The sequence below is a fragment of the Zea mays genome, chromosome 3 (assembly GCF_902167145.1).
Source record: "Zea mays cultivar B73 chromosome 3, Zm-B73-REFERENCE-NAM-5.0, whole genome shotgun sequence".
NCBI classification, from domain to species: Eukaryota; Viridiplantae; Streptophyta; class Magnoliopsida; order Poales; family Poaceae; genus Zea; species Zea mays.
Window position 1 is genome coordinate 9,204,627 of NC_050098.1, and position 8,000 is coordinate 9,212,626.

An 8,000-nucleotide genomic window follows, 5' to 3' on the forward strand; every position below is an offset into this window, starting at 1 on the left:
TAGCTGTGGGGAGAATCTGGCTGTGTAGAGAATCTGAGTATCATTAGAATTATGTGCGAAAGAAGATAAAGTTGTCCATGGGCTCATGATCTATAAAGTGACAGATTACTACTATTGCGACGACTCAACCGATTATATGTTTATGTTGATTTTGAATGGTTTTTACTCAAACGAATTTTATAGAAGCTGGCTGAAAAGCTGAGTGTTTGACGGTCTGCAGCAGTTCCACGGCGGCACTACATCCATCTCCTCCTGTAAGACTTGCGAGTTATGTACAGTACAATATACGCAAACTCATATTAGCTGCCTATGCATGCAGTTTTATTACTTTATTAAATTTCAGTGCAGCTGGCGCACTGGCACATGCCAACCAGTAGATGAACCCCAATTGTCGTCACACACGTTTTGCAAAATTTTAAGCACGTACTTCCTCCGTTTCTTTTTATTTGTCGCTGGATAGTGCAATTTTACACTATCCAGCGACAAATAAAAAGAAACGGAGGGAGTAGTACGTACAGTACTAAATATAGCAAGGAGTACACACAGTATGGTCGGTAGCTATCGGGAGGGAAATAAATAATGGAACGCGTACGTACACTAACCAAGGCTGCATACATTAGCAAGAATCTCCGTTAAAAAAACAATAGCCAAGGCAGCTGTCTGGTTCCGAACGAAGTGTCTAGAACCATCCAGCTAAAACTTGTGCCGTACGTAACCTCGTGCGCGGGCGTCACCATCAGCGCGTCGACTCCGCTGCCGGCCACGTTGCTGTCCTCGGATTCGTCCGATCAGAGCTGCACGGCACGCGGGCGGCCACGACGACCCCCAGTTGACCCTGCGCTGGGGAGCGTCGCGACGGCGACGGCGACGGCCGGCGGTGTGCGGGCCCCAACAGGGGTGTGCGTGTCGAGCAGATGGCGGCTCAGGCCGGCGCTGTCGGCCGTGGGGCCAGGCCGGCGCTGTGCGCGTGCTGTTCCGTATCATCTTTGCTAGGCAGAGGTGGAGGCGGAAGACGGGAAGATAGGTTATAGAAAAATATTTTGAACGAATAAAGAAGTTGGTTGCTCCTGGATTTTTAAGAAGTTGGATACTGAATAGGTTATTAAACAAAGGCGAAGTTTGGTTCCTCCTAGATTTTAAGAGGTTAGATTCTTGGATACAAAATCCAATATATCTCATTATCAGTCTATGTTGAGGTTTTGAGATTATGACAAAATTGAATGTAAATGAGGCATGAACCAAATAGGGTCTAGTTTAGATTGTCTAAGATAAGATTGTTTCCATCAGATCGTGTAAAATATTGTTTCCAACTGTAGACAACATTGTTTACGTACTTATATAATGGAGTTTGAAATAGGAGCTGAGATAATAAATGAGATAATAGAGCTACAAGAGATAGGCTAATATAATTAGACTAAGGGCGTGTTTGGTTTACGGTAAATTTTAAGAATCTGATTTTAAGAATATATTATGGATCCAAACAGAGTTTATTTTGTGCCTTAGATTCTGCACTCATAGAAACAAAATCTGTAGAATCAAGCCATAGTTGGGTTTTCTTGGGTAACGTGAACATGCAGATTTTAAAAAATCTGCGGAAACCAAACGCGGCCTAACTCGAGCTCGAGTGATTTCAGTCCTTACTGAACACCACGTCGGTTACCGGCCATTTTACTAATCACACTATTGATCATCGTCAATTCTTACATATCGTAGCATCTCAGTATCACAATTATCGTTAGTCTGCAACCACCTCACCACCACCACAACTTTTCATTTAGAGACCTTTATTTAAAATAAAACACAATGTTTTATTTAAAAAAATGTAGAGCATATAATATAATTAAACAAATAAAGACTGCGTGATTCATAAAAAGAATTAATAATACATTACTTAAAAAATAGTAATACATAATCTATAAAACAACTTAAACATATTACTTGCAATGAAAATTAAATTACATAATTTACAAAAATAAAATCTAATTTCTATAGTGTAGATCCCAAATACGTATTATTGAGTTTTTTTTTTTGAGTTGATCATAGACCTGACTATCATGAATTATGGCCTCACATTGAATCTCTACTACTTATTAAGAGTGCAAGAGTAGTCTGCCGTTCTGCCGTTCTGCCGTTCTGCCATTCTGTAATCTCGATCGTCCGTTTTACTGTTCTGCGATCGTAGCCGTCCGATCCTGCCCATACCCGACGCAGCCTCTCCCACCCTGTCTTCCGCCGCCAGCTCGCAACCGTCCGGGGCGAGGAAAGAGCCCCCGTTCCGCTCCCACGATCGCCGTCGCCGTCCCTCTGCCCTCATATCCCCTCCCACGACACCGAGACAATGACGACGCATACCGCGGAGGAGCTCGCCACCCAGATCGAGCAGCAGAAACTCGAGGAGCAGAAGACCGAGGTGAGATTTCGCACATACTTTTCCCGTTTCTGCAACCCTAGCTAGCTCGAGCGCAAGCACGCAGGCGGTGATGGTGGCCACGGGAGACAGCCGGCGCTCGGCGTGATTCCCACCCCGCCGCGAGCCAAGAAAACGGGTGGCGAGGAGCTCCTCCTGGAAGGAGATGTGGGCGCAGTCCACCACCGAATCTACGACGTCTCGAGTAGAGGCAGAGCACTTGCACGGTCCACGGAGGACCTCGCCCGAGCCACCGGGTCGATCGCTGCCTCCCCCTCCGGCTCTACCTCCTCCACGTCGTCCTCTCCAGAGCCACCAGTCCTTTCCCAGCGCTAGATTCAGATCCCTGCCGCACATTTCTCCATTGTTGTAAGCTCCTGCACCTCCTCTTCATCTCTTCACCCCAAATCCACCGAGGCCACCGTGTGGGCCTGTTTAATAGTGGCAAGCTCATTTATCAAAAAATAAAATCATGGTGAGCTTTGAACCAGTGTAAATCTGAACTCCACAAATTTCAACGAGTGAATAGGATTGTATGCTGAAACTTGCATACAAGCTGGAAGAACTAGAAGCTTGAGCGTTTCTACAACAGTAAGGTTGTAAACACAGAACAATTTAGTTGGGAACCTTAGCTGGATGCTTGGATTCATTGCAGAGTTGTTTGGTGATGGGTTTTTTTCCTCTAGCCTTGTTCTTGCAGATCTACAGAAGGGTAAGGAATGTCGTGCAGGGTCCAACGTTGTGGGAATCTACCTGAGGTAAGAATCATGAAATAGCCATCAGATTTGGTTGGTTCTTGGGCTGATTTTGTTAATTTTTGATTTGGCACCGGGTAATATTAAATTCACTTGGCAAAAAAATATAACTTGTGATAAGCCCTCCCATCTATTTCTACTAATTTCTAGAGTATGTTAGTGCGAGGGGATTTCTTTTTTTCTTTAGAACTAAGTTTGTCTGTTTGTTTGGCAAACATGATCTATATACTGACATGAACTTTGTGTGTTCCCTAATTTCATGCATTATTTCACATTGGCTTACTCTGTTTCATTGTGCTCTTTCTTGTTAAAACTAGATTAACTACCATGACTATTTGAACGTTGAGGACCAGAGTTGATTTTCTTCAAAGTACGCAAAGGTAGTTTGCCATCCTACTAATATATTGGCAACAAATCTCTTGCTGCCTTTTTCGAAAAAAGAACATAGGTACCGCACTACGGGTTGCTTGCTTCGGGTGCACAAAAATCGTTAATGGGCATATGATGTATGACATGTACTACCCTTGTGTGGTGTCCATAGGCGACCAGCGAGAGTTTGGCGATGGAGCCAAAGTCGAACATGTCGGACAAGTTCATGTGCGTGAGGCAGATGTTGACGAGGCTGTCCTATAAACAACAGTGTCACTCTGGTTTGCTAATTGAGGATACCCTACACTTGAACTCCAGGGAGGGTCATGCACCAGTGAATGCTTCAGTTATTATTGGATAATTTTCAGCCGCTCTCAGCCAATAGGAACTTCATATTTTTGCTTATCCAACAGTACTGTTTCCATGGCATATATGTGTAATGCTACTTGACAAATCACATTGTCCTCACAAGGTTCGTTGTTAGTGAACAACATTCCCATAACCAGTTTTGTACTGTACGTCAGATACCCAAACATCCAGCATGTATCCGTCTGTCAGTTTGTTTGGTAGGTTTTATATGTTCTTAAAGTTATATTTATTGTTGCTTGAAATTGTTTCCCTATATATTCTATCCAATATATTCTAAATTTTGCACTGATTGGTTGATGAGCTTTATCTCATCCATAGACGCTGATGCACTGTCTACAATTTGGATGCCATTTGGGGCTACTGAGGCTATGCATGTCCTATCTCTGGTGCCGGTATTTTTTCTATTAGTAAACCAGAGCTTTATTTTCAAAGAGAAAACTAATTTCAACAAAATATAATGCACCACTGCTTGTGCTGCTGAAATTTGTTTATGAGAACTACATGATAGCGCATACTTGCAGTTTAATTTGTTTTTGGGTATTAATTATCTCTGTCGGAGATTGAGCTGGCAAGCACTTTTGTACACTTTCTGACTACACTGGTATTAATTAGGCTCAAGTACACTACACTGCGCCTCTGCTTGGATCCACGGACAGAGTAAGAGGAGGAGCGGAAGAAACTAGCATGTCGCCCCCATACTCTCAGGTCCATCTTTTTGAAATTTCCAAATGTATGTCCAAATGCAAACTAACCTTGCTTACATCTAAATGCAGTGCAAGTCGCATAGAAATATCATCTACATTTTGATGGGAAGTAATTTTCCCACTGTTCGCGTTCAATTGCAATTTTGGCAGTTCAATTAAATCTGTGCTACCACCAAAATGGCACATGGGGCATGATATAAATCTCGTGTAATGGTCCAGTGTAAGTTGAACAAGCAGAGCTACAATTCATTGCTGGTTTTAGCTATTACTATGTGACCGGCTTACAAGTTTCATGTTGGCCAGTTTTTGACTTAGGGCATGTACAATGTGTCTTTGAGTATGTATAGGGGTAAATGTAAAGAACTCAAGATACGTGTGGTGGTGTACAGGGGACTAGCTGATTGGTCATTTTAATTTATTGAATGCTCTGATTAATGCAATGAATATAGTAAGACACATATTTTAGACATATCCACTGTATTATATTGTGTTTTAGCTGTGTCTTATACTTAAAGTACCGTGCAATAGTGTCAAAGTTGTACATGCCCTTAGGAGTACAAGTGGTGGTGTCATGTGTGAACTTTGGTTCTCTTCAATTTTGTTTATGTTAAGGTTCTTCTATCTCTTCGTAACAGGTGCAAAAAAGAGAGGAAACTACCATGTTTTAAAGCAGTTTAGTGCTTATTTCCAGTGATTGATTGGCATGTGCTCCATCATAAATGGAGCATTTATTATGTAGGATAGAGATCTTGGAATATAAAAGACTGTTGAATCAATAAGAAGTCAGCATCTTCCATGCAGCCATGAGCTATGCCAGCCGGTTTATGCTGCACAAACCCAACAAAGCATCCTTGCACATACAATATTGATGACTTTTCAGAAAATACTACCAACTCTGGTTTGCTAATTGAGGATACCCTACACTTGAACTCCAGGGAGGGTCATGCACCAGTGAATGCTTCAGTTATTATTGGATAATTTTCAGCCGCTCTCAGCCAATAGGAACTTCATATTTTTGCTTATCCAACAGTACTGTTTCCATGACATATATGTGTAATGCTACTTGACAAATCACATTGTCCTCACAAGGTTCGTTGTTAGTGAACAACATTTCCATAACCAGTTTTGTACTGTACGTCAGATACCCAAACATCCAGCATGTATCCGTCTGTCAGTTTGTTTGGTAGGTTTTATATGTTCTTAAAGTTATATTTATTGTTGCTTGAAATTGTTTCCCTATATATTCTATCATTTCTCATGTAGCAGATGAAGAAAATATCATGACAAACCTTTGTTATATGCTTAATGTTGCTTCAGACTAATGTATTTAAAGCTGGAGCAGTCCCTCTGTTAGTGCAGTCTCTGTCGTTAAGATCATCAGATGAATAAGTTGAGCACACTCCACTTATTGTTCCATATCTCTACCAGTACAACTAAACTCTGTAAAGTTTGGGTGTGTTGATCATTCACATGATAATTGTATCACTATACTCAGTTAATCTTTTCTCTTATCAAGATTCTCTATGCTTTTTTAATTGTAGTTGCTAGAGGCAGCTTGATGCCTTACAAACATAGCGACAGGAAATCATGAGGAAACTAAATCCTTACTTCCTGCTCTACTATTGCTCATTTCTCACCTTGGTGGTTAGTTTTCTTTTATTTGTTGGTCAAATGTACATTTATCATCCTGGTTCTTTTACTAATATGTACAAGTATCATCCTGCTTGGTCAAATGTACAGTTACTAATATGGAGTTTCTTTTGTTTCTTTTGTTTGTTGCTCTACCATTGCAAAAAATCCATGTTCAAGCAGACATCCTGGTTGTAGTTTGGTAATTGTCTTGCTTCATTGTCATTGATAGTCGCCTAGAGGGGGGGTGAATAGGGCGAAACTGAAATTTACAAAAATAATCACAACTACAAGCCGGGGTTAGCGTTAGTAATAATAAATGAGTCCGCAAGAGAGGGCGCAAAACAAATCGCAAGCAAATAAGGAGAGTGACACGTGGATTTGTTTTACCGAGGTTCGGTTCTTGCAAACCTACTCCCCGTTGAGGAGGCCACAAAGGCCGGGTCTCTTTCAACCCTTCCCTCTCTCAAACGGTCCCTCGGACCGAGTGAGCTTTCCTTCTTCTCAATCAACCGGGAACAAAACTTCCCTGCAAGGGCCACCACACAATCGGTGCCTCTTGCCTCGGTTACAATTGAGTGTTGATCACAAGAGCAAAAGAGAAAGAAAGAATGCGATCCAAGCGCAAGAGCTCAAAAGAACACGGCAAATCTCTCTCGCTAGTCACTAAAGGCTTGAGTGGAATTGGAGAGGATTTGATCTCTTTGTATGTGTCTAGAATTGAATGCCTAGCTCTTGTAAGTGGTTAGAAGTTGGAAAACTTGGATGGCTATGAATGTGGGGTGGTTGGGGTATTTATAGCCCCAACCACCAAATGTGGCCGTTGCTGGGAGCTCTCTGTTCGATGGCGCACCGGACAGTCCGGTGCACACCGGACAGTCCGGTGCCCCCCTGCCACGTCATCGTTGCCGTTGGATTCTGACCGTTGGAGCTCTGACATGTGGCCCCGCCTGGATGTCCGGTGTACACCGGACATGAACTGTTCATTGTCCGGTGCGTCGGTATGGGCGCGCCTGCCGACTGCGCGCGCAGAGCGCGCATTAAATGCGCTTGCAGGTGACCGTTGGCGCGGAAGTAGCCGTTGCTCCGTGGTTCACCGGACAGTCCGGTGCACACCGGACAGTCCGGTGAATTTTAGCGGAGCGGCTGCCGCGCGAACCCGAGGCTGGCGAGTTCCGGAGGCCGATCTTCCTTGGAGCACCGGACATGTCCGGTGCACACCGGACAGTCCGGTGAATTATAGCGCGCCGGCTTCCGAGAATTCCCGAGAGCGAAGAGTTGGAGTCTAAGTCCCCTGGTGCACCGGACAGGTACTGTTCACTGTCCGGTGGCACACCGGACAGTCCGGTGCGCCAGACCAGGGGTGCCCTCGGTTGCCCCTTTGCTCCTTTATTGAATCCAACACTTGATCTTTTTATTGGCTAGATGTGAACCTTTTGCACCTGTATAACTTATACACTAGAGCAAACTAGTCAGTCCAATATTTGTGTTGGGCAATTCAACCACCAAAATTATATAGGAACTAGGTGTAAGCCTAATTCCCTTTCAATCTCCCCCTTTTTGGTGATTGATGCCAACACAAACCAAAGCAAATATAGAAGTGCATAATTGAACTAATTTGCATAATGTAAGTGTAAAGGTTGCTTGGAATTGAGCCAATAAAACTACTTACAAGATATGCATGGAATGTTTCTTTCTTATATAACATTTTGGACCACGTTTGCACCACTTGTTTTGTTTTTGCAAAACCTTTTGTAAATCCTTTTC